Source organism: Pseudorca crassidens, chromosome 12, assembly GCF_039906515.1.
Source record: "Pseudorca crassidens isolate mPseCra1 chromosome 12, mPseCra1.hap1, whole genome shotgun sequence".
NCBI classification, from domain to species: Eukaryota; Metazoa; Chordata; class Mammalia; order Artiodactyla; family Delphinidae; genus Pseudorca; species Pseudorca crassidens.
The window spans coordinates 2,317,501-2,344,574 of record NC_090307.1 but is presented as its reverse complement, the minus strand read 5'-3'; the positions used below and the strand labels follow the sequence as shown (position 1 = coordinate 2,344,574).

General features: G+C 43.0%; 1 long non-coding RNA gene across 1 annotated transcript in view; it reads left to right on the top strand.

The window, feature by feature from the left end:
• Positions 1–21,048: 21,048 nt before the first annotated feature.
• Positions 21,049–27,074, top strand: part of LOC137204077 (uncharacterized) — an 11,709-nt gene continuing 5,683 nt past the window's right edge. The window contains exon 1 of the long non-coding RNA XR_010933412.1: positions 21,049–21,187. This is a non-coding gene — a long non-coding RNA (uncharacterized lncRNA). The remainder of the gene's footprint in view (positions 21,188–27,074) is intronic.

Sequence of the window (27,074 nt, the reverse complement as noted above, 5' to 3'; positions counted from 1 at the left end):
ACGAGTGACTGCAATTGTACAGAGATGCAGGTCTAGGTGATGCTTAGGGCAGCTAGGGAGGTTTCAAAAAGGAGCAGACGTAATTCACGGACCACTTAGAACAAATTTCAATGAAGGGAAAGGAGACAGACTCAATATTCTTATTGATAAGCCATTAACCAGTAATAAAGAGGGGAAGAGAATCGGATTAGGGATGCTTTCGAGGGACGTACACATGAGTTTCAGATTTTTTTCTGGTTTCATTTTAAATGATCTGCAATTTATAACAAAGCAGAAACAAGGAATTAAAAGTGACCATAAAGCATAATGATAGCTTCTAAGAAATAACCACTGGTTTTACCATTTCTAATACATTCATTATTAAATATTGTATAATTGTTAGTGGCAGACATAATTTTCTATGTAGGAACTAACACAACAGTTGACAGCTAGAAGGGACCGAATAAACTTGTGTTGTATAAATAAATTTTCTCTGTAGAAATTTAAATCATACATATATATAATCTCATAATATTCCATAATATCTGTTTACTATAATTTTTAGCTATTTATTCTTGGAGATTTTAAGTTATTTGTAATTTTCATTATCATAATATGATAAATATTTTACAGAGAAAAGTTTCATTTTTCTATGATGGTTTGTTTAGTAGAAATTAAAATTTGTTGGGGACATGTTTCAGAGCCTCAGCCTTTAGACGGCTATCCAGATGGAGTGGTCTTGCAGGCAGTAAGGAACACTGAAATACTGAATCTACATTGCACGTTCCTAATCTTCCCGTCTCTATCATTATTATTATTTTTTTTTGGAGAAAGCTCAGGAAGCCTGGAAATGGCCAGTGACTTAGACCAACATGTAAGATAGAGACAGGAATGCAATGACCCTTGGAGAAGGGCTTCCGGGGGTGTGAGAAGTCGGGGCTGCTGGGGAGTAGATGAGGGGGACGTTTGCATGGGTGCAGCCCCAAGAAAGGTGTGCAGGGTGCCATTACCTCCTCAACAAAAACGCTGAACATTTTTGTTTCCTTTCCCTCTGAGGACAAGGTCAGGGCTGGCAGCACCGATCTGGGCTTGCTGGGCTGTAAATCTGGGTCAGAGCCTGAGGCTGGGTGATACCGCTCACCAAGAAGGTGCAGACGAAGAAAAGGTAACTCCCGGGGGAGACCGTAGTGGCAACAGGGAATGACCAGGTGGTGCAGAAGCCCAAGAGAGAAGGTCATCGGAGTAAAGCATTTCCAGGGTCAAAATATTTACCGACAAGATATTTTCCCCAAAGACTTTTAAAAATACTATTAGATGCCTTCATTTCCGAAAGGGTGCGTCCAAGGCATCCTTCAGTCCCCGCTCTCCCTTGCTCCTGGATATCCTTCGATATGAAAGGTCAAGGTCCACTGCAGGAAGCTCATCTTTGCGAGCAAGAGGGCGCACATGGGGGCGGGGTCCGTGGAAGCAAGGTGAGCAGGACGGAAGCTGCAGCACCTTGTAGAGGAGCCAGTGCAGGCTGCACGCTCTCTTGTCAGCTTCAGTCTCGAGTGAGCAGTGAGCTCACTGCCGCTCTAGACAGTATTTCCTGTTGCCAAGGCGTGAAGGAGCTAATTGTGTTTTAAATAGATCACCTTACAAAGAATTTTCTCTCGCCATGTGAAAAGAGCTGTGATTTATTAATTTTCCTTTCTATTATTTGCTATAGACTTTCTCTAGCATCTTCTTCATAAATCACTGCTCTATTGAAACCAATCCTGAAATCACAGTGTAATTAGTGTAGATTGCAGGACATGTGTGAAATAAAACATATCTCAGCAGCACCCTTTCAGGAGGCAGTGGAAGGGGCCCTTCACTGAGGATTCCCAGGATAGCATCTCTCACCTTGGCAGACAGTCCAACATAAAAGGTGACACAACTCGGGGGTAGGCACTTAAAAAAGATTGCCGGGAGATGCTACAAAGAACTAAATTAGTAAAGGAAACTTAATTATCTTGTCTCCAGCCTTCCTCTGGTCAGTATCCCAATTGAACGGAGACAAAACTCAGCATTTTTATAAAGGTACTACTTCAGACTTACAATGATTCTTTTCTCAACCATCTATCTAGAAATGCCCTTGCCATGTTTGTTTCTTTTCTTCAGATTTAGAAAGAGCATTAAACCCGATTCATTAAAGTATAAATATCGACACTCTCCTCTTTTTTTTAAAGCAGCCAATTTTGACAGCTTTCCAACTTAAAAATGGGACCAGAGAAATTTTTAAAGAAATAAACTGTGTAGTATGAGCCACTCGCTTAGATACATATCAAAATACTGTAGAATGTTCTGTCATGCTGCCTCTTTTTATTCATACACAAACACACCCCACATGTATGTCATAATAAAGACAGGAGAGAACATTCTTTAAGCCACAGGTGTCAGTGTTAACAAGGTACAGAAAGTGTGATTCAAGTCATTTCAGGAGCACCCACATTTGTGAGAAGGATGATGAAAGAGGAGGAAGCCCATTTTCTTTGAGATTATCTACCTGCTTTTTTATAGTATTTTCAAGTTGTCTTAAATGGCATTTAAATGGGAAGAGAAGAGATCCATCAGAATTGACATTTTACTTCTGTTTGGTCTGTTTTCCATGACCTCTTTGCTCAACGTGGAATTAAAGTTAGTAGAATCCTAAATTTTTAACCATGTTGCTTTTAACCTAAAGAAAAGCAAAGTCAATTTTTTGGGCAATTATCAATAGCAGCCTCTTCTTTCCACTTGAGTTTGGCGATGTACTCACGGTAACAGGTGTAGGTGGGAAGATTGAGCGTACCTTTTATGTTGGTGGCCAGCCCTGTAAGGAAGGGTCCAGGTGAGCACAGGGGTCCTGGTGGACTTGGTCCAGGCTGGGAAACTTCGGGGAGTTCGTTTTCATCCATCTTCCTCTGAGTTATAGGACCAGGACAGCATGCTTTCCATCTCTTGCCATTCCACTTACTTTTTTTTTTTTTTTACTGTTAGTTATTCAAATGTGTGATTTTTAATTCCTAAGTTATAATGGAACCATGACCATCAATGTGAAAAGACCCAGTGATGATGGAGCAAAGAGAAGAAAAGAAGTTAAGTCCTGGAGAACCAGAGCCAACTTAACAATGGAAAGGCTACAGTGGGGATGGAAGCATTGATTACTTTCGGAAAAGTATAAATTTCAACGGTGAGAAGAATGTTTTTAAAGAAGACTACCACTGAACCCCTTAATCTTTCGTTTCTAAGCCTTACGTTGCTTCTGAAATCTGATAATCCACTTTTTTTTCAAAATTTCACATTTAAAAAACTCTTTTTGGCTGTGCCACGTGGCATGTGGTCTTAGTTTCCTGACCAGGGATAGAACCGGGGCCCCCTGCATTGGAATCACAGAGTCTTAACCACTGGACCACCAGGGAAGTCCCTGATAATTCCCTTTTTAATTGTCATGTATTTGAGACAGTTTGTAAAGGCTATTACATAAAATAACCCTGAAGATTCTATGTGTGCATGTACATATATATATATATAAAATATTTCTCCAGTTTTCTTATACTCTGAAAATCACGCTGTGTTTTGAGGAGAAAACACGATAGCATGGTGGTAAAAATCAAAAAAGAAAAAATACAGCAAAACATGTTTTCCAGTAACACGTGTATGGAGTCCCTTTTGCACAGCTTGGTGCAACGGTGCCGATTTAGTTTCAGCTAAAAAGATGTGGAGACAGATACAAACCCTTGTTGCTGTTCTATAGACTCATTCTGTCCTGTTAGCCTCCGTGTGTGTACTTGTATGTCTCACACACACACACACAAACCACACAAGCCCACACACGGGTACCGATCGCCGAGGCAGCTCTCTGCCGATCTTCCCGCGGAGTATTTCTCTGTCTGCAGACCTAGCTATATGCCGTATCATGACTAGCTCAGGGGGAATCATTCGAACCAATGCAATTTACTCAATATTGGTCAGTTTGACTCCTGACCCTGGTCCCTCGGCAGCGTATCCTTGGCAACCGTGTGTGAAGTTGGGATGTGCTCATTGGTCTCATCTGTGACAGCTTGCTAAAGGCTGCTCGACATAGCCTGGTCTTTTCACAGAAAATTAGAAATCCGATAATATACGATATTCTGATCAGATTGGTATTTACACCAGGAAAGTCACAGCCGTGGGTGTGTGCTGTCCACACCCTCCGGTTAGTTTCTTGCATAGGTCGTGTCATGGGATGGGAGTTATTTTCTTTGTTGTTTTATTTTGGGGGGAGGGGAAGGAGTTAGAGAATGTTTTATCACCTGTTTGTGAGATCACGTCATCAGAAATGGATGAGCTGATCCACAAATATTGGCAAAAGAAACCAGAAAATTTTGTGGAAAATACCTCTCAGAAAATGTCATAGGATGTTTTCATTTCTGTGTTTTAAGGAAGCATAATTACAGCAAAGGCACACTATGTCTCTGTGTATAACCAAGAAACTGCAAAAGTGGGCAATCTATAAAGACAGGACGTCATGCCGGAGTCGCCCAGAAAATTCTGAAAATACCACTTATGTAGGGGCTCTTACTGCCAAATAACAACTCGAACTCAGTGGAATCTATTTGTCGCTGTAACACATTTCCTAGCAAACTGTGGGGGGATTTGGGATGACGAATTATTATAAATGAACAGCCTGATCTGCAAGTACGGAAAATGACTCATTGTCTCACACGTATTCCCCAAGTTTCGTGTGAAAGAAACCTCACTTAGCTGGCGTTGGAAAAATTATTTTAATTTTATGCGTGATTTCCTTTTTTGGTATTTAGAAATAATGGGTGTTCCTTTTCAGGTACAAGTAAATAACACTGAAGAGTACCTCCGGAGTCCTGATAAACAAAGTAACATGTGATTCCAGAGCCAGAAGCCCAGATCATGGTGACAAACACAGCCCAGTGATGTATCCCCAGGTGAAAATTCCAAAGTCGAGAGGGAAACCCAGCAGGAGACAGAGGAGGGAAGGTGGCCAAGCCTTCTGCACCTGCCGACTCAACGTTCCTGGGAAAGGTTTCTAGAGCAAAGAATTGTACGATCCTTCACGCTTCCCCGCGAGGATGATGCTGGGGAGGATGCCCGCCATGACCACAGGATCCTGGAAGTGTGAGTGATGGTGATTTGGGAGGACTTCTTCTGCATCTATAAAACCTAGTTAATACTTAACTATTGGGAAGGCATATAATTTTGATCCTCTGCTGAAGGACAGACAGTGCTTTCCTGAATTTGGTTAGTGTGTGCACTTTGGGTTACGGCTGATGTATGCAAAAGTCTGTATTATGAAGTTAGGATGTCCTTGTTGGGCCAAGTCTTGAAGAGTTAAGGGTGTGCCCAGAACCGGCACGCTGAATGTCACCTTGGTCACTTTCACCTCGTGCCATTCCACACTGTCATGCTCAGCTTCCTTCATCCTGACCAATTTATTGCTTCTACCTGCAGATAAAGAACTGTGGCAGCACAGGGCTGTGCAGTGGGGTTTCATGGAGACTCTGCTGTCAGCGTGGGAACAGGGTACCACGGGGCCAGGGTGCAGGCGGGCTCCCTGGCCATCCCCACTTCCCGGGCTGGGTGGCTGCCCGTCTGCTGGGCGCACTCCCTGGAGTCCCCGGCTCCTCTAGCCCTCTGCGCGTGCTGCCTCAACCACACAGCCTGGCTTCCGCCCCCCCATCTTCCTTCCTTCAGGTGCTGTGCTCCCCAGCCAGGGACGCTGCTCCCCCAGCTGGGCCCTGTGTCCCCCTCCCTTTTTCAGCTCTGTGCTCCAAAGTCACGTCTGCAGGGAAGGCGTCCCGGACTCAGGACTCCCAGCCACACCCCAGAGCCTACTCCCTGTGACGTGGGCACGGCACACGTCATCCAAATCCCCTGCACCTGCTGATGTCAGCTCTTCACTGCCAGGCAGCAATGCGCTACACCGTGGGCTCACCGTCAGTCTGAACTTGTCGGGAAACTCCCACAATATAGCAGGAAATAGGTGCTCATTAAGTCACCAGATGGAGTGCAAGGCACGGCCTCTCCTCCCCACCCTCTCCCCCTCTTCCCTTACCGGTTCCTGCCGCATGAGTCTCTGTTTTGTAAGGACCCCTCCTCACCAGGCACACTGGCCAAGAGGCTCCTTAGGGCTGCTCTCGGGGGCCCTTTGCCTATTTCCATATTCGGTTGTTTAAGGTGTCACCTCTGTGTTTCTTTCTCTCTTTTTTTAGTTGAAGTATAGTTGATTTACAATGCTGTGTCCATTACTGCTGTACAGCAAAGTGATTCAGTTCTACACATGTGTGTGTTCTTTTCTTCGTATTCTTCTCCATGACGGTTTATCCCATTGAATATAGTTCCCTGTGCTATACAGTAGGACCTTGTTGTTTATCCATCCTCTATATACTAGTTTACATCTGCTATCCCCAAAGCCCCAGGCCTTCCCTCCCTCACCCCCACTTGGCAACCACAAGTCTGTTCACTACGTCTGTGAGTCTCTTTCTGTTTCGTAGATACGTTGATTTCTGCCGTATTTTATTGTTTATTTATTTATTTTGTGGTACGCAGGCCTCTCACTGTTGTGGCCTCTCCCGTTGCGGAGCACAGGCTCCGGACGCACAGGCTCAGTGGCCATGGCTCACGGGCCCAGCCGCTCTGCGGCATGTGGGATCTTCCCTGGATCGGGGCACGAACCCGCGTCCCCTGCATCGGCAGGGGGACTCTCAACCACTGCGCCACCAGGGAAGCCCTGTCGTATTTTAGATTCCACCTATAAGTGGTACCATATGGTATCTGTCTTTTTCTGTCTGACTTACTTCGCTTAGTACGATAATCTCTAGTTAGAGCTCCTGAGAGGGAGTGACATTGCATGGCTGTCTGGGAGGTTTGGGGCGTGGTCCCCTGGCTGCTTCTCCTGTGGAGGCCTGGGGAGGGGCGGAGTCTCTGGGTGCACCAAGGTCACTAGGGTCGCGAAGGCTGGTCCAGGGAGTGGCGGGGCTACAAACTCCTACACCTGGACTAGGGGGTGGCCAGTCAGTCCTGGAAAGTCTCGAGCTATTTTAAAAACACAGTCACTGGGCTTCGCTGGTGGCGCAGTGGTTGAGAGTCTGCCTGCCGATGCAGGGGACGTGCGTTCGTGCCCTGGTCCGGGAAGATCCCACATGCCGCGGAGCGGCTGGGCCCGTGAGCCATGGCCGCTGAGCCTTAATGTCTGGAGCCTGTGCTCCACAACGAGAGAGGCCACAGCAGTGCAGAGGCCCGCGTACAGCAAAAACAAACAAACAAAACGCAGTCACTGTTTGTTTACGATTAAAATAAAGCATATATGTAACTTTCGTAATAAATAAATAAATATATGCAAATATATAAAATGAGAACTTTTTAAACAAAAACAGTTTTCCATGAGTTATATTATGTACGTTATGCCTCTTTTGTGGCTCCGTTCTTCTAGCCATATAGATAACTGTTATCAGGATTCAGTAACTAAACAACATCTATGGGTTGGAACTTCTAACATAAATAAGATCATGAAAGTTACAGGGATGGAAAACACAACCTTTGCCTTCAGGGACCTGATAGTTTTACTATAAATTTTACTATAAATTTCACCCCCTCGTTATTTTATTACTCTTATACCCAGTGAGAATAAAAAATTCTCTCTAAAAATCTTACGATGTTCATAGATTTCTGTGGTTGAAACAAATTTCACGTTTAAAAAAACAAGTATGTATTTTTGGAAGGATCAAGTTACTTTGAAAGCTTTTAAACGAAGGGCACATTAAGTCACACCTCTCCCATTCTGTCCTTTCTACATAGTCACCAAAAAACAACAAAATTTCTTTGCATCCATAAGGTTACAGAAATTATCTGTAAAATCGTACTTTTAGAGAAACCGGCATGTGCGCATTTGCTTCTAGGGAGTGGGTTTTACAGGAGAAAATGGCCTGGAACTCAGCCCGGCTGTCCCCACCTTGTCACTGGTCAAGGAACCATAACGACCTCTGTGAACGTTCAGTTACTGGAAAGACAAGAGTTGGAGTGTGTAGTGCGTTATGTCAGGACAGGACGTTCTGCATCTTCTAGAGCAGAGGTGGTCAAGATGTATCTAGGAGCAAAGCTCACGCTTGGAATAGGATTTGATGTGTAAAACAGCCAGGTAGCACCCATTCTGGGTGGTCCCTGAGACCCCTGGCCGTGAGCCCAGCTCAGGGGACAGGCACCGCTGAATTCCCTCTCCCCATTTCACTGCCCAGAAGTCTCCAGTGGCAAAGGGCTAAGTTCAACCTAAATGGAGATAATGAACAAATCAGGACCACGAGTCGGTTCTCCCGGCCCTGATCCAGGAGGCTTCTTCTTGCTACGGAACTGACCTACACGTTTTCCTGTTCAGAGAAAACTGATCATATTGAGAATATAATGCTCTCCATCTTGGCTTGAAATCAAGCAAGAGTTTTTGATTCTAGAATCCAAACAGAGTCTACATTTCAAATGGCCCCAGACTTTAAAATATTCCTTTGATACGTTTAAAATACAGTCTTTTAAAAAATTGCTTATTTTCCATTTTATACCTGAGTTTGAGACAACTTCATGATTTTGATCTAGTGCAAATTATATTTTTTTCTATTACTATTTTCTTCTTATTGCTGAAACTGCTCATTTCCCCCCCCCAATAGATTATTTATAATTTTTTTTCATTATGTGGAGGTGGTGGGTTGTCCTGATTAATTGTGAAGGCTTTTGAGTGTCACAGGGTGAGGTTGAAATCTCTGTCCTGTCCTGAGAAATCTCAGGCAGTTATATCACTGCCTCTTCTCTCTCCTCTCTGTGTAGGTTCTTACCCACTTCCTTCACTTGTGAACGACAAATGTTATGCAGAATACAATGAAAATTAGTTTTTGTAATAATACACCTCGTGTAATTTTAACGTATGAGTATTTTTTATTTAGTGCTTGTAATTATTTTATCTGGGAAGCTTTCCTCCATATTTACATTTCGTAACATCTTTGTTTTTGTTTTCATTATTCAAATTTTATTATTAAAATATTAATTATTTTCAATAATTAATATTTTATTATTAAATGATTATTTTAAATGTACCTTGGAATTTTATTATTAAAATGTGCCTTTTTTGAAATAAAGATGCCAACCTTAATGACGTCTTGTAATGAAAATACTAACTAAATATCACATTCGTTTTTACCAGTCAGTCAAACACATCAAGTGTTTATGGTCGAGAACCAAATTGTGTGATTTGGGGAAAGAAATGCTCTTTCACACTATTCAGAGGCAATTTGCTAAATCATACTTATCATCACAAGCTGAAGTTTTTATTTTCTGAATTCATTCCCAGGGAATAAATGAACCCATATCTTAAGAGGATAGAAATTCTGTGATGTTAAAGTGGTTTGATCATGCATTTGGGATGGAATGAATTTTTCTTCCAGGTGCTCACTTAGATCTGCCTTTGTGATGTTCCCTGTCTCGCTGGCGTGGGCCAGCAGGGCAGGAAAGGCCAAGGGTCCCCCCTGCCTGGGATGCTCTGGGGTGAGCAGATGAGGGGGGATGCTTACAAAACTAAGGGCACAGCTGGCCAGAGTGGGGAGAGCCCTACGCTGTGTTCCTTCTGGGATGAAAAACCTACAGCAAACAGACACAAGGCTCCTCTGATAGCACACATTCAAAAGGAAGCACCTTTGTCCTTTAAGATTAAAATCACCTCTATAAAACAGCAATGACTTTGGGTTATTTTAGCCATTTTGAAGTGTAGCTGGCCATTACAGGAGAGTATGCTCTCTGGACAGTGGTGTCTTCACCCAGCTGAGACATTCCACACGGTCAAGCCAGCGGCTCCACAGAGCTCTTACTCCTCAGCCACCTTCATCCCTTGGTTTCACATCATTTGTGCACCTGTCCAGCTCTTCCCCCCTTTATATGCAGACTCCTTTGTGGCTAACATCTAACCTTTTCCATTTCTGAACACTGAAAACACCTGACAGTGCTTTAAAAATTAAAAAAAAAAACACTTAATAAATGTGTTAAAATAATCATTCATAAAAATATGTAAGTCAGAATATGGGGTGTTGAAGTTCATGATGAAATAATCATTAACCTTTTGAGAAACATAAGTTCACGTATGAACATTTGAAGACACAGGTAATTTTTATTATGGGCTTAAAATATTTCTAAGGTACACATTCTAGTTTTCAAAAGCTTATGATACATTTAGTTAAATTCCTATCTGGGGGTTTAATCATTTTAGGTGTCCTATCGTTTTGTGTGCCCTGATACCATTCATAGAGATGGGAATTAATACACAAACACGTGATTTATTAAGATACTCCAATCCCTTCTCATCATGGGAAATAAAGGGTGTTCAAAGATAATACAATTAAATTAATAAACAGAGTATTTGCAACGGAAAATGGAGTTTTCTCTTTGTGTTTGCCATCCGTCTTCTTGTTGCTACAGAAAACACTCCTTCAGAGCCCAGGAGTGACGTATCTCTGGGTCCTGAGCTCAGACGCCCTGAATGCAGATAGGGACGTGATGAGGCGGCAGGGCTGAGCCTGGGAGCCTGGGAGCAGCTCCGACGTCGGAGCTCTAGCAGACGGTGGCTGTGTGAGAAGGAATCCACCACTGCCAGATCTGCAAAATTTTCAAGAAAAGGTGATGACATTCATAAGTCCATATAAGAAAATGACATCCATAAGTCCATATAAGAATACCCCAATTTTTAAGTGTTAACTGATTTTTTTAAACTTTATGTAGGCCAAACAAAACCCTCCTTGTGTGGGTATAAAGACTCCTGATATATTGTATAAACGTTGGTCAGAACTTGCCATTTCCAGCAGTCAAAGCAGTGCTTGGGCCAGGGTCTCCATCACTTCCAATTTATTCCTTAAAATGGGAAGTAGCTGCAAGTTGCCGTGGCCACAGGCAAACCTCTCTGCCATAACACGCAGAAGATGGGCATCCTCGTTTGAGATGTTGACTCATTTTTGAAGGATAATGACGGCAATCACAACATTGTGCATTCGGTTTTAAATGTAAAGAAAAAAGCAGAATATAGAAAAGGACTGAGCCTGAGGCAGTTGCAGAGAGAGAGGCTTATTGCGGAATGAGGAAGCCAGCAGTGCCCTTCATCCTGGACCCGGTGTATGTACGAGAACAGAAGCTCAGTGACAGAGGCCCCGCCTGCCTTTGAGATAAGTCAGGGCTTCACAGGCCAGGAGGTTACTCATCATGTGTTATTCATACATGAACTTACATAGGATAGTACCTACATTACCCCAGAATCTGTGTGTGTGTGTGTTTCATTGTATCTTCTTGATAACCTCATCAAGTACCTGGAAATAAGATGCCTCTTAACTTATACATGCAACTGTATACAAAATAGGTCAACAACAAGAACCTACTGTACAGCACAGGAAACTCTACTCAATATCTTGTAGTAACCTATAATGGAAAAAGAATCTGAAAAAGAATATCTATCTATCTATCTATCTATCTATCTATCTATCTATCTACCTATCTATCTATCTATATCTGAATCTTTGCTATACACCTGAAACTAGCACAACATTGTAAATTAACTATGCTTTAATAAAAAAAGAAGAAACTCCTGATGCTTTGCTCAGTACACAGTCTCCTTGCAACCCTGTTTTCTTAATATTTTAGTTATTACAAGAAGAAATATCTGGTCCTTTTCTGTGGTTTCAAATTCATTAAACTAAAAGAATTTAGTATTCAACTTTTATAAATTATTAACTATTTTTATTTCATCCAACTGATTTCTAGAAATCTGATCTAACTAAAAAGTGTTCAAATTCATTTTTTATATATCTGAAGTTGGTAAGGTGCTTTCTAGTCTCATGGCCTCAATTACATTTTGTAAATAGATGACAAAAAGTATATATAACCATTATTGGGATAATACAGCCCATCATTATATTGTGTATTTTAATATAGAATATTAGAATAGAACTTCTATGGCTATTAAACACATTTCATATGTATTTATGACTGGGTAGAATTTTAAATACTTGGATCTTTTATAAATCTTTCTAAAATTAAATGCGTATATATGTATTTACAAGCATATTTATATATATGCAAATATAGCATATATATAATTTTTATGATACACACGGAGTTGAAAGCAAGCCTGAAAGCCCGTAACAAATACAATATTTTTGTGTTATTTTAGCTCAAAAGAAATACCAACAGGCCGCTAGTTCAGCTGATGCTTTGTGCAGTACTGTCCAAATGAATTCACAATAAAATAAGATTGCTTTTAACAATTCGAACTTGTCTAAGAAGATTGAGCTGGGAAGATTGCCATTTCATCAACACACGCACATTTTCTCTGCCGGCCATCCAGACACACACACAAAAACAAACTTGTAATTAGCAGGTACTTTATCAAGCACTCTCTCCATCCTTCATTAAACGACAGAAAATTGCTCTCTGCCGGGATCGTCAATGCAGCCAGCCCTCCCAGAAGCCCATTTGTTTCACATGCGAGCGCCGAATATTGCAGGATTTGCAGATTTCACGTGACAGATCACATCCAAGTTTGCGTGGCTCTCGAAGTTGTGTTTTGTTTTGGCGTCTCTGGGGTTTTGCTTTGCATGATTTTACTCGGGAGGGGACCTTCCTTCTGTGACAGAAGATGAGCCTGTGTTTCTCGGCAGCCTCTTCAGATTCTGGCGCCCACGGTTGCCCATGATCTTCCTCCTGAAAAGTGTAGTTAAAAGACCTTTTGCCCCTGAAAACCATCTCGAAGCAAGGTCTAATATACGTGGCTAGTTGAGACTAAAAGCACAAGCAGAGTGAGAAATGGGTTCTTTCCCTTCCGCCTTTCTGTTCTTCATTAAATCATATTGAGTTTGTCATCTTTTTTAATTGCACTGACCCATAAGGGTGGTGAAAGGATTTTTTTTTTTTCAGTGAGTTGAAAACTTAACAATTTGACCCCCTTTCTGGAGGTTTTCAGACAAGAAGGAACTTAGAAATCACAGCAACAGTGTGGCTTTGTCAGGGCGGCGCTTGGACGTACAGCTTTACAATCAATGTGGCTTATTGAGCTTGGCTGCAGTGTTACACGTAGGGTATAAGCTGGTTGGAGCGGTCATTATTTATTCCTACCCAGAGATTAACCACCCCGTGGAATTGTTGAAATTCTATCGCAGAGGTGAAGGAATAGAAGCCACGTTAATGGGGGGGAAGGGGAGGGGTTGTAAATGACACAAGAAGATGGCTTTCAAGAGGAACATCGCACAGCTCACGGCAACATTCACATCTGCTCTGAATTTCCACCCAAACAAATCCAGAGGCCTTTCAAGTTTGGGGACCGAGCCCGCAGCAGGCCACACCCTTTCACTGCCATTGACATAACAGAGGATCATTATTTTCTAATGCACCTATTATTCATTCTTTTTAGTGTGCCGCGTCCGTGTCTGTTTGGGGGCTGTGACATAAACGTGGGCGAGCATCGCTTTAGCTATCCACCACTTTGTGATTTTTGTTGATGCTTTTTGCGACCTAAACAGACTACTTTCTCCGTAGGAAAAGCTTAGGGCTCTTGTTCAGATATGATTTACGATGCTACATTAACCCTTCATTGACCTAGAAATGCCCTAATATTAAAACAGTTTGACACATAGAAAATCAAAAGCCCTTTTATTGAAAGTGTTATTGTCCGCATCATAAGTTTCTTCAATGTGGTACCGCAGACACACCATCAATTTCCTACTACTATTGAGCACGTATTGAAAAACTAATGGACAGAATCCTTTGTCATTTCTGTCCCAGTGACCAGCAAATAGCTCAGAGAGAGCCTGAGCCTTCACATCACTTCAGGCGCTTCTAAATGACACTGTCAAGATAACACGTTAGCAGTTTGAGGAAAAAAAAAGACTTATTGGAGGTTGTGGGGATGAATCACAAAGGCCCCTTTGTTTACTCACATACTTGGGAAGTTGTGACTTTGCTCTTCTTAATTTCTTGCCCTGGAGTCCACGTGGGTGAAATAGGAGGTGGAAACCAGAGCTTTACAAAGTATTTGCTGGCTTCTGCATATACAGTCTTTTGAGCTCAAATGGGAATATTTTTAGGAACTGAAGTGACTTTTTCCTTTTAACTTTTCAATGTTGACGTACACCTACATATTTCAATAACTCTGACATGCTGATAGACATCTCCGATTTTGTTAGAATGGATTGTTGATGAATGTGTTAGTCACGGCACACAAGATTGTCTCTACAGGGAATGTTACAGAAAGGAACCAGCCCCTGAAAAGGCGTGGCATTTGAAATGATGCTCTTACGTCCCACACGATGTTCACGCGGGCGCTCATGCAGAGACGTGCGTGTGGGAGAGCAAAAGCGCATCACTGTGCCGGTGCCCTGTTTCGTGTTCCTTTCTTGAGATTTCCCCGAGCCTGTGCCTTCAGAAGGCGCCACTCTGGAATGAGTCGTTTGTCCAGTCCTGGACGGCAGAGCTCAGCTGTGCGAGTCTGACCCTGGTGTCTGGGCGAGACCGTCAAGTCTGTGTCCCGACGGGCGGCTGGCCTGTCCCCGTGAAATCCTGCAGCAGCTTCTCAACGCCACACCCCCGGCAAGGCCAACCTTGTCTTCAGGACCAAAGTGCTTCTGGAACCGTCCCTCAAGTCCCGTGTTTTAGAGGTGTTTTTTCTTTTATTACTAATGTCCCTGACGATCCTCTGGACTCTGCTGGAAGAAGATGAAGACGCCTCTTCCCGCCTGCCTCTGGCGGGTCCCACACGCAGCCCCGCTCGGCTCTCCTGCTGTTACCATGACCTCCCTCTGCCAGCTTTCCGGACAACAAAGCAAAAGCCATCGTAATGTCCTTACTAGATAAGGATGTCCCCAACTTCAGAGTAATTATTATCTCTGGGCAGAGGGTGCAGGATATCAAGGGGGAACATGATTTAAATATACCTGTAACATTTTACTGAACAATAATACAAAAACATAACCGGAGTGAATATGCAAAGTTTATGTTTCATAATGGCTAATGTCACCTAGAGTGTCCCAGTACGAACTCCCTCCTCCAGTGTCAAAGTGGAATTTTAATTAAATGTGTTTGGTAGGTACAGGGTAACTCGTATTATTGCCTTTACTTTTTCACAGCAGTAAAAATCGCTTTTAAAATTTCAGAAGGAGAATCTTAGCTTTTCAAGACACCTTTCAAATGTGCCAAGGGACACACATCGAAGCCCGTTTCCCAGCACTTCCTGGAAGGAGCCTCTTATTTCCTGGCGCTACAGACACCATCCCACCTGATGGCGTATTTCTGGACTGTTATCCAGCGGTGCCCAGCCCAAGTGACCTGATCTTTGTTAATGTTGCCCAAGGCCAGGGCTGCGCCATGTGACTCCTGCAGGGGAGAGAGTCAGGACAGTCACGTGATGAAGGTCACCTACACCTTCCTGCTTCTTTCGAGTCAGAGCCACTTGGCTTCCAGTGGTGGGGAAGAAGCCCTCTGACTGCCCAGCTTAGCAGTGGAATGAACTGGTGAGATGCCCTCACACACAGTGGGCGGGAGGTGGATGGGTCCTAAAAGGAGCAAGAAACGAGGGGAGGGGGGATTATCCCCCAGGCCGGGGGTACCTCCTTTAAACCCATCACATTCGCAAAGAAGAATAACAGACTTCTTAGCATGAAATAAACATTGGACAAATCGGTTGAAGCCCAGAGGACACCAGGACAGCAGAGGATAGACAGAGAGCGTGAGAGGAAACATGGGTGTGAAAACAGAACTCTGAGCACATGTGTGGACAAACTGGGGGGCCCCCCGCAGGGTGGCCAAAGCGTGTCTTTCTCTCACCAGTTTCACAACCTACAGGCCTGTGTGTCTCTGCCTGGTCGCATAGGATATGCAAATGTAAAGGGTGAAAGAGCACTTCAAGACCTCAGGCATGAAATTTAAAATGGAATCCTGTCAAATCATAGGAACTCAAGTGTAATTCTTATTGTGTCGATGACAGCAGGCTAATTAGTAATCCTAGCGAGAGGCACCCTTCACCCCTAAGGTCACAAGCCAGTGTCCTACCCTGTGTTTATTAGCTTAACACAAAGGGTCATTATGGTAATCCCCCCTCCCTGGGCCCTTTCTTTCTTTCTTTTTTTTTTTTTTTGGTCTCAGTTTGATTCTGGGTAAAATAAAGCTTTGTGAATAACGTGTATGGAATTGTTTCCCATTATAATACAGCTTTCACAATCTTTTAATTAGTATTTAGAATGCCTTTGGAAGTATCGGCACATGAAAATTACTAAGGTGGTATTTGGTAAAATCCTGCAGATCTCTCTTCTCTTTCTAGTCTCCTGTTTGGAAGAGAGACAGAGAGAAAGTCAGAGCAACCAGGATCAAGCACATTCTTAATTTCCCAGTTATGGTTTCTGTTCAAAAATTAGTCTCCAAGTCTAATTACTTCTCTGTGTATCTTCTGGCTAAACTTATTTTTTTTTTTTGTACTGTACCAACCACCTATTTGACAACGGCTAAGTATTTCACTGAGCTCTTGCAATATTGAAAGAATCTATATTCTGAGAATTTGAAAACATGTCAGCCTACCTAAATTACATATTGATCAGGTTTAATTGCATGCCACCCATCAGTATTAGGTTTGAAAATTCATAAAAGAGAAATAATGTACTCTTTGTGGATGATTACTTCTGGGGCATTTAAATGAATTCCATCACTTAACCTGGGCTGCGACAGATTATTGAGTCTTTTGCCATCCAGCCATTCAAAGACCAGTGCGGTAGAGCAGCTGTTTTCCAACTATCAGAGACCAGCAGAGTGCAAACAATATAAATTTATATAGATTTTCTTTTAAGGAGAATAGCAAAGTAAAACATTAAAATTAAACATTCATTTTTCGGTTGCTTCTTCATTGTCTCTCTATAGAAGCATTCATTTTTTATTCTGTTTGGATCTCAGGAACCCTTTTATTTCAAGTAGTAATTCACATCTTAATAAATATACAGTCATCAAAGAGATAAGCAATGATAAACAATTTGCATCTTGGTTTTATTTGTTAAGGTTAATTTTTTATGCAAGTGTGTGAAAGAATTTTCCTGTTGATTCTTTAGTGGACAAACCATTTAATTTTCATTAAAAAAAAAAAACCCAAAAACAAAAAACAAGAAAAAAACTCCAAAGTTTTGTACTGTCATTGGTGAACACTCTTTAAAAGCTATCTTCTCGTGAAGGTCACATTGGCTAAGAAAATGAGTTCATCATTAGTTTTCAGGATGTTCTTTACAGTTAGGAATTATGTTTGTTGGTATTGGTTTGTGTTTTGAGAAATTGTGCTTATGTATGTTTTTCTTTACAGATTATCAATACAGAGTAAAAAGAACCAGTTAAAATCATTGGGCTTTACTTGGATAATAGTTTAAGAGCTACATTTTATTTAGACACTTTCAGGTAATAAATATCTGTGAGCATAATTAACTGTCTTTATCCAGGACTAGTCCTGGAGATGCTGCTCTAGGGCCTTCAGTATTGTCTTTTAATGTTAACATTCAGTTTTTCCTTGAGAATTATTTGGGCCAGTGAAGTATGTTAACAGGATTCATTTTTAAACAGCAGGTTATTATACGTAGACACTGACCAGATGTATCTCTGTGTCTCACCCTTGGCACCGACAAAGCATCGTGTTTTATTGTTTATGAAGCAAAGGTAAGTCTATGCAAATGCACCCTGGACACATCTGACTTCATTGTTTACGTGGCTGAAATTACTGTTACGGGGGCAGAAAACAATGGTTCACAGGGGCCAAGGGGCACCGCTATATCCTGAGTCCTCGCTTAGGTCACAGTTGCATCAGGATCCTCCAGGAGAACCAGCCATCAATCTAAGACAACTCGGAGTGTGCTAATTTAGGGTATGGGGTGCTTCTAAGACTTGGTCGATGGCAAACCCCAGATCTCTCAGCTCGTACCTACAGCCCACGTTTCATCAGCATTTTATCCATGCGGTAGTGGGTGTGATGTGTGCTGTAGCCCTGCCATGTTCTTAAGGAGAAAATGAGGGGAGAAGAAGGCAAAGGACCACAGCCAAGCATCCCCTGAGAGAGGCAGCTTCCCACACACAGAGGCCATGTGACCATGCATTCAGATAAACCAGATTCATTGGAATTTCATCAATGTTTTATGAAGGATGATGGGTTTGCTCAGCTGATCTACTATTTACTATCTAATTAGTTATGTCGTGGTAGAACAAATCTGCCTAAATCACCCACTGGGCAAAGGACTTTCTTCCAAGGCTCTTTGGGAAATGAGGAAAAAGCTTATGGTCAGGGAACACTTTGAACTTTCTTTCTTTAGAAAACGTACATCCTTTTCCTGATGGGTTGTCGTTATGAGTCAAGGAAGAATTTGTGTTACTTTTGGCTATGCTAGAGTAGAGCACACCAAAAAGGGTTCATGGAAAGAAATTGTCTTAGAGTGAAACTAATTTTAGGAGGGGGACCCAAGTCAAACCAGCTTTGCAAGAAAGGCCGTTGTATCTGCTCAGGCGGCCAAGCTGCAGAACACTCAGAAGTAGAGGGCAGATGGTTAGATGCAGAGTGTGGAGTATTTCTGCCTTGTGCCCTTTTTTGGGGTTGGGGCTGGAGTGTGATGGAATAAAAACTAAAATTTGCCCAATTATGCGATCTTCTCTTTCCCGTGGAGAAAGTTGTTATGAGCCCCTTCCCCCAAGAGAACCTCATGGTTGGAAAGGAGAGAACAGTTCCATAAATGAACTACATGCTGTGTAGACAAAATAATGTAAGCCAGTGTGTGTCTGAGATTTTATAAGACAACTTTAAAGAAATGTGACCAAATACTGAAGAATCAGGGAAATGTTCATATTTGTCTCAACAGCTATCTATCATTAATTCTCCGTGCTTCTCCTCTTGCCCTTGGAGTTCTTGGTGCTGTGGAGTTTTGCAGTAACAATCCTCTTTATCTAGTGGATAAATCAATAACAAATCACTGATTCCTTAGTACCTGAGAAACCGTCTGCAAAAGTCCTAATGTGCTTTTCGGTGTACAAAATTAAAGTGTGTCCACAATAAATCATTCCCAACTGTTCTTTGATGAATCCTGAAACGGCCGACGCCTTAACACACTGTAAATATTTCTCTTCTTATGTGCCTGTCTTTGGTAAATGTCCTTCTCTCCTCACACCAGCCACAAAGACATGCTTAGGGTGAATCTCCAACCACTGCTTTATAATGGCTACACTGGGGAAATAATGCTAACAACACTTTAGCGTTAGGAATGGAGAAAAACAGAAAGAAATAGAACTAAAATATGTCATATAGCTAATTATTGAACTGGTATTTCATAATAACTACTCTTACTTGCTTGAAATGTCTATGATAGTTTCCATATGCCTGTTTTGGGTTGAACTGTGTTCCTCCAGAAAGGTATGTTGGAGGCCTGGCTCCCAATACTGTAGAATGTGACCTCATTTTGAGATAAGGTCTTTACAGAGGTAATCAAGTTAAAATGAGGTCACTGGGGTGGCCCCAATCAGGATGACTAGTGTCCTTATTAGAAGGGGAAATGTGGATAGAGACAGACAGGTACAGAGGGAAGATGGCGTGAAGAGGCTAAGCCAGGGAGAGAGGATGGAACAGACGCCCCACAGCCTCAGAGGGAATACATCCTGCTGACACTTGAACTGAGAATTCCAGCCTTCAGAGCTCTGGGAAAATACATTCTGTGGTTCAGGACACCCAGTTTGTACTCCTTTCTTCTGGCAGCCCTAGGAAACAAATACACTGCCCTGAATTAGCAAAATGTCCTGACGATTGTAAGTAAGTTATATGGCCCATATGAACATGTAAAATGTAAAATACTTGGGTAAATTCTGTTACCTGCAGACCCTGATGCTCTCTGAAGTTTTACCAAACCCAAGAGTTTCTGTTTTGACATATTATTCAATATAATAAAATATATACCGTTTTCTGATAGGAAAGGGCTGCTTGTATACAACAGAACTTTTAAAATACCAGAAATCATAAAGAAGAAAGCAAAATCACCACAACTATCAAGATCCAAGATATCTGAGGGCTTCTTTTTTGCGAAAACTTGCTGGTGTTTGATGGATATGAAGTTTTCTTAACCTGCTGTCAGAATACAACTTAAACTATTTTAATTTTTTAAATTTGTTTCGCTCATTCGCTCTGTACATTTTGTGTGTGTGTCTGTGTGCCCACACTCCGTTCCTCTCTTATCCCACTAATTTTCTTCATAGACCCACTGATCCTCCGTTACTTACGTGTATCATACGTGAGGGTCTGGGCTGATCGGCCTTGGTCTCTGGGTGCGTTTCCTGGGCTCTGATGAGAATTCCTACTGCTTTGCTGGGGTGCCATTAGGACAGCTCAGGAGAGAGGAGGGATGACTTCTCATTTTTTAGAATGAGCAGGTCTAAAACAACAGTCAACAAAGCAGAATGTACAGCTCCAGGAAGACAAAGGAGAAGGTCTCCAAGTATGTGAATTTCTGTTTAGAACCCAGACTCTTGCCGAGATGCCGGGGAGCAGGGCTGGGTCCTGAGGACGCAGGGTTCCTGCTGACCAGCTGGCCCTCTCATTTTGCCCTCGGGATCAGACAGCCTCAGGAGAGCTGTCTTGACTGTCATGGCCTGGCCCCTGGGACCCCCAGTGTGACCCACATCTCTGAGCCACACCCGCTGCGCGCACTGTGAGGGTGGAAACTGGCCAGAGCTTCTTTCAAGTCTGCATGTGACTCGAGCTTTGAGAACCATGTGTGGTGCAGACTGGGGGGGGGGACTAAAATGATTAACTTCAAACACTCTGGAATGGTGACGCTTCAATGGAGAAGTGAGAAAGCGAGTGCTTCGGTGAATTTGTTCAAATTTTCTATGGAAACTCTTCCAGAGAATACCAGTCTCTGTGCAGCCAATGGGAGAAACAGTTGAATGCAGGACATAGTAGCATTGATTCCTCTTTCTGAAGAAAGACAAAGAGCTCAGTCTTCTAAGTGATCTGGTTATGTTCCAGGCGCATTAGATGGAATGGAATCTGAATGCATTTGCATGCGAGTTAAACTTCTTCCTCACCATCCATTTGCATCTAAGCATCTTTGGCGATGGTTTTGGTAAGCAGGCGGCATCTGTTTGATGGTGTCCTTCCAGCCTCCAAGATAGCATCCTGTCCCTATGGGTGAGTACAATACCTGCTGGTGAACCTGGGATGCTTACGCATAGACTCTGTGCGTTAGTTCATTCTCGCTTGTGAATCTCCAAGACGAGATCCAGCGTGACGAGTGGCGTGTGACTCATGAGGAAGACGACTCTGGAACCCTAAGTATCTATAGATGTCTTTGGAAAATATAGGTATTTATTTCAAGGAGACAGGGCTGAAATTACTGAGACCAAACTATTTCTTGAGAATTGGTTTGAAGAACAGTAGTGATGGAAGAAGCAGTCAGGGGTCACCCTGGACCGATGAAAAGATGTTGTGGGAAACACGAGGGACCAAGGTCACAAAGAGAGAGAGACGGGTTAGCCCTCTGCTGCTGTGGAGCGTGTGCCTTGGTGTCATGCTGGTGAGAGATTCTGCCCGGATCTGCCCTTCCCTGTGCAGGTCCAGGAAGAGCCTGGCGCTTGGGCAGTTCTGGGAAATGTTTGATTCCATAATATTTGTTGAAATAAATGAAGAAACCAAACCGGGGATTTCTAAAGTTCATAGATGAATCTCAGCCCTTGACCCTATTCCTGGATGTTCAAATTCGTCCCAAGATGGGAGGGAGGAAACCATGGTGTGGGCAGAGCGTCTATCCAATAAGGGTGCATTTTGTTTGCAAGTTAAACAACTGTTCACCTAAACAGACTTTTTTTTATTGTTTTACATCCTTATTTTAGACCCTCGCCTAATCTCTCCCATGTCATCAGGAAAGCCCCCAGCTTTGGACTTTCCCCAAAGCTGAATTATCCAAAAGGGTTAACTTGTTATGAGCCCCGTACTTGCGGACACAGTTCTCTGCACGGTTGCTACCTGCCTGCTACATGTCACTCCTATTTACAGATTGTTGTAAATTTGTGAGTGTCGGTCTTGTCTTCTTTTTTTCTTTAATTTTTTTTTATTCATTTATTTTTGGCTGCATTGGGTCTTTGTTGCTGCATGTGGGCTTTCTCTAGTTGTGGCGGGTGGGGACCACTCTTCGTTGTGGTGCATGGGCTTCTAATTGCGGTGGCTTCTCTTGTTGTGGAGCATGGGGTCTAGGCACGCAGGCTTCAGTAGTTGTGCCTCGTGGGCTCAGTAGTTATGGCATGCAGGCTCTAGAGTGCAGGATCAGTAGTTGTGGCGCACGGGCTCATTTGCTCCGCGGCATGTGAGATCTTCCCGGGCCAGGGCTTGAACCTGTGTCCCCTGCCTTGGCAGGCAGATGCTTAACCACTGCGCCACCAGGGAAGCCTCAGTCTTGTCTTCTTAACCTACTTGTAATGTGGTGAGGTCTGGGAGGTGCAGATCTCAAGATCCTGCAGAATAAACATGTTGGCATACGTTAAGGCTTTGGCAAATGCCGAGAGGTTAGGGTTTCTGCAGAGGTGGCACCTTTGTAGTAAAAGACAGAAGTAGTGGGGATTCCAGATCCTCAGCATGACTTGGGAAGGCCGGTGTGTGAGGGGGGTGTTTTGGGGCAGCTCTCCTGGAGCCCCGCAGTGGCTGTTGTCAGGAGGACACTGAACCCAGTGCAGAATGGTTTTCATTGTAGCAGGAAGTACATTGCAATGCAAATGCAGTCCTGAGGCCTGTATCTGCTCACTTGGAAAAAAAAAAGTTTCGTACAAAGACTGTGCAATCATCCCCGAGGAGGCAGATGTATCACCGGAGGAAGGTATACGTACGGAACCGAGAGAGCCACTGCTTACAACACCAATGAGGCGCTTGCCGCCAGGGTGCCTCTGACGAGTGCTTTGCTCTGGACACCACACCACGTGGTGGTCCCAGTGCACACACGTTGAGGAGCCCTGATGACCTCTGCTTCAGTGCTGAGTCTCTGATTTAACTGGAGACTTCTGAAAACCAGTGCTGACTCGTATGGGTAGCACTAAACTCATAAGGTGTGGCCCATGTATACAGTGGAGCACTACTCAGCCATGAAAAAGAATGAACTGAGCCGTTTTCAGCAACACAGATGGACCTGGAGATGATCATACTACGTGAAGTCAGTCAGACGGAGAAAGACAAATAGCATACGATATTGCTTACATGTGGAATCTAAAAAAGTGGTACAAGTGAACTTATTTACTAAACAGAACAGACTCACAGACATAGAAAACACACTTATTGTTTCCAAAGGGGAAGGGGGGGCATAAATTAGGAGTTTGGGATTAACAGATACACACTAGATAAACAACAAGGACCTACTGTAGAGCACAGGGAACTCTACTCAATATCTTGTAATGATCTATAAGTGAAAAGAATCTGAAAAAGAATATTGAAAAAGAATATATATATATGCATGTATAACTGGATCTCTTTGCTGTACACCTGAAACTGACACAACATTGTAAATCAACTAGACTTCAGTTTAAAAAAAGAGGAGAAAAAAATATAGGATTTAAAAATGAAATATAAATGTCAGTTTCCAAGTAACTGATATCCAAGTAACTGCCAATATCAAGTACAAATGTAATAAACTCCAATCTTCTTATCTACAAAGAAGGATTAGATGAGAAAATAAATATAAGTGGGCATCTCAGTGGGTGCACACTGCAAGGGATTCTTACTATTATTTCGTATAACAATAACACCATTTCTATTTTTATTGGCTTAACGTGTAAAACATTGACGTACGGTTAAAGCACCCAAGTTATGAACTTGTCTTCCACTTGTGACGATACCTCGTTCATCTGCTCCTCAAAACTTAGGTCGAAGGCCCACCTTGAATCCTCCTCTTAATCTCCAGTCCGACTTGTGGGTGCTGGTGACCCAAGGCCTATGTACCTCTTGAAACTCAGCAGCCTCCTCCAGAACTGCTTTTCTCTATGAAAATACTCTAAACTCTGTTTGTTACGTCCTTGGACCCTCTTCTACTACACACGTATCTAAAGAAACGTGACTTTTCACCGAGCAGCCCTTCCTGACCTCGGCAGGGTAGAAACCCTCTGCCAGTTTCTGTGATAACGTGTGAAATTCGGCGGCTGGCGTAGCCACCTGGACCTCAGAATCTTCTCCAAAATGAGAAAGAACTAATTGATCCGGGTGGGGCTGCCCAGTTCTGATGTCCTGTGAGCCCAAGATGCAATAACGTTCAAAGAGCCAGCACTAAGGAGTCCAGAAAGATGAGTCTATTTCAGAAAACACCTTGAATGGCCTTTTTGTCCATGCTTCAGTGACTCCCAGCTCACGTGGTTCCCAAGGGACATGAGGTGCTGAGCATGGAAACCAGGAGCAAAGCCAGACGGGAAGGCTGACCCTGGCGGCATCCTTCCTGTGCTGCCCAAACCCGGGAGCAACGTTTCCAAAACACGGGGATTAGGAAATCTTCCATGGCGTGCTGCGTGTACTTATATTTAACTCTCTGTTTAACTTCCTTTTCTTTACATAAAATACATAATTTAACTCCATGCTTCCAATAACTTCTGTTTTCTATTGACATTGACACTCACCCAGTACGTTAAACACACAAGAACAAGAATAGCCTTCTCCATTCACGTCCACTTTTGCTCAAAATACTTAGATTCAGAAGACAAGCGTGCCTTCTATCATCATGAATTTCCTGAATTTCGAAGGTAAATTCTGTTGAAAAGTCCTGCCTGCAGGAACCTGTCGTCTGAGGAAGGGCTATGCACTGCGTAAATCACAACAGTTATAATGACCTTGGTGATGAGACACAACCCGTCACGTTCTCGGCAAAAGCACTTTAGATTAGTCTGTGTTTTATTTCCCTTTTCCTTTTTATTTTTACGTTTCTAATCAGAATAATAGTATTATGGATGAAACCAAGGATTCTCGTTGAGTAGTCCTGGGCTTGGAAGAAGGAGCTCGCTGCAGACTGGCTGGGTGAAGACTGCCTCCCCTCAACCTCTCCACCCTCTGCTTCCCCATCTGTGAAATGGACGTGGTGCATCTCCAAGGCTCCATTCAGCCTGGCTTTTCCGCGAGGCCGTGCCACGTAGCCCATCATTCCTAACGGAGCCCGCTTGTCGCCTTGTACCATTCACCCCCTAGTCTGCACTTGGCTGGAAACATGCTTTATGTTTAAGGCTTATCTTACGGCAAAATCCAAATAAGGTGTTACGTCGCAGGGCAGAATTGCCTTATGATCTCAGAGATCAACATGAGCGTATGTAGAGGGCTCATGAAACATAGCCAGATTTTGTGTGTTACACCTGCAGTTATATCCCTTCACGTTCAAATTGTCATCTCTGATATCAAGACCAGGAGTGTCAGCTGTTCTGTGATCTTCCTTCACAATAAGATAAAGACGGAAGTTGACAACCTCCAGGTTCAGGCTGGAAGATATGGATTTCTGTTAGCTTTATTTCTTGACATCTAGAACATAACTGACATGTATACTAAAACATGAAAGTTCCTCCCTTCGTAATTTTTACTTAATCAGCCCTAGAGGAAGATGCCCTCAACAGCCTTTTCAATAATGGCTGATGTAAACGAAAGCCCTAATTATGCTTGTATTTAGGGCTTGTCCTGTGTCTCCTGAGTTCAGCGGTAAATACAAGCCCATTATGAGATCGGGAGCTCCTCGAAAAGTTTGCTCTTCTTGGGAAGATCGTCTCCAATTTACTTCATAATGCTTTTTAGGCATCAAGTTCTTTTAATTTCACATAATCATGTTTATCTCGTGAGAACTTAGCAGAAGACAACTATATTTATTGAACAGTTCATAGTTTTCGCCCGGGATAAGATGAATGTTACCCTAACACGTACTTAACAGATGATTCCAGACAAGAAACAGAAAGAAAACATAAAACTTGACTTGGAAAGAAGTAAGATTTTACATATCTATTTCCTTTTACTGCCCCTGAACTTTAAATTTGAAATGTACAGGTGTGTTAGGGGAGAACCATCTTCTATTGAAAGAACAATGGATTTTTGGAATCAGAAAACCTGCAGTGGGATCAGAGCTTCCTACACACAGGGCCTGTGACTGTCACCAGCCAGGTAACTCCTAGAAGGCCTGATGCGGGTGAAGATTAAATCAGACTTGAAAAAGTCGAGGGTAAACCAGGCACGTGGTCGCTGGTCAGTGAATGTTTGCTGAGCAAATAAATAAATGAGCACAGAAATGTCATGTGCAGCTACTGCAGATTTCTGTCTCAGCGTCTCACAACTTTATTCCTAAAGGGATTCACAAGTGAACATTAAGCCTTCACCAGGAAATCACACACAGCCACACAGCAGCTCACCTCTGGAAACATGTGCTTTATCACCGGGTTGCCTGGGCTGCCAACCTGCATCGTTCTCCTTTTTCTTTTTTGTTCTTGTGTTGTTTTTGAATGTTTTGCTTTGGAAACTGGGCAATGCCCCAGAACTTTCTGACTTGTGGATCCATCTCTCACCGAGCTGGGCAGCTGGGGGAAGAGCAGTCCCGAACAAGGCTGCAGGAACTCGTGTGAGTCAAGCAAAGGAGCCCGTCCTCCTGGGCCAGTCACGCTCGCTGACAGTGGACGGATGAAATGGCCTCCTGCCGGCCATCTCCTCCTCTTACCCTAAAACACTTCTCCGCTAAAGTTTTATAGAAATTGCTCCGTCACTCAGGGCCTAGGGAGCACACCTAACTTCGTTGAATGCCTGTCTCTCTAGGGGGCTTGGAAGTCATCCCAAGTGTGAAAAAAATCAACAGAAAAGTGATGCAAAATAAGTGCAAGACTATGAAGAGATAAGCCATAATGTAGTCATATTAAAAGTAATATAATAATATCATCATATGCCTTATTTTATATTCAATATGAATGTATCTGTGAGGCGACACAAATAGAAAAGGCAATTTGAGGCGCCTCTTTGAGGAAGGGGTTGACTTTTTGCCAGTTCTTTTTTCTCCTGTGCACACTCATATTTACTTCTGTCCTTGTACAGACTT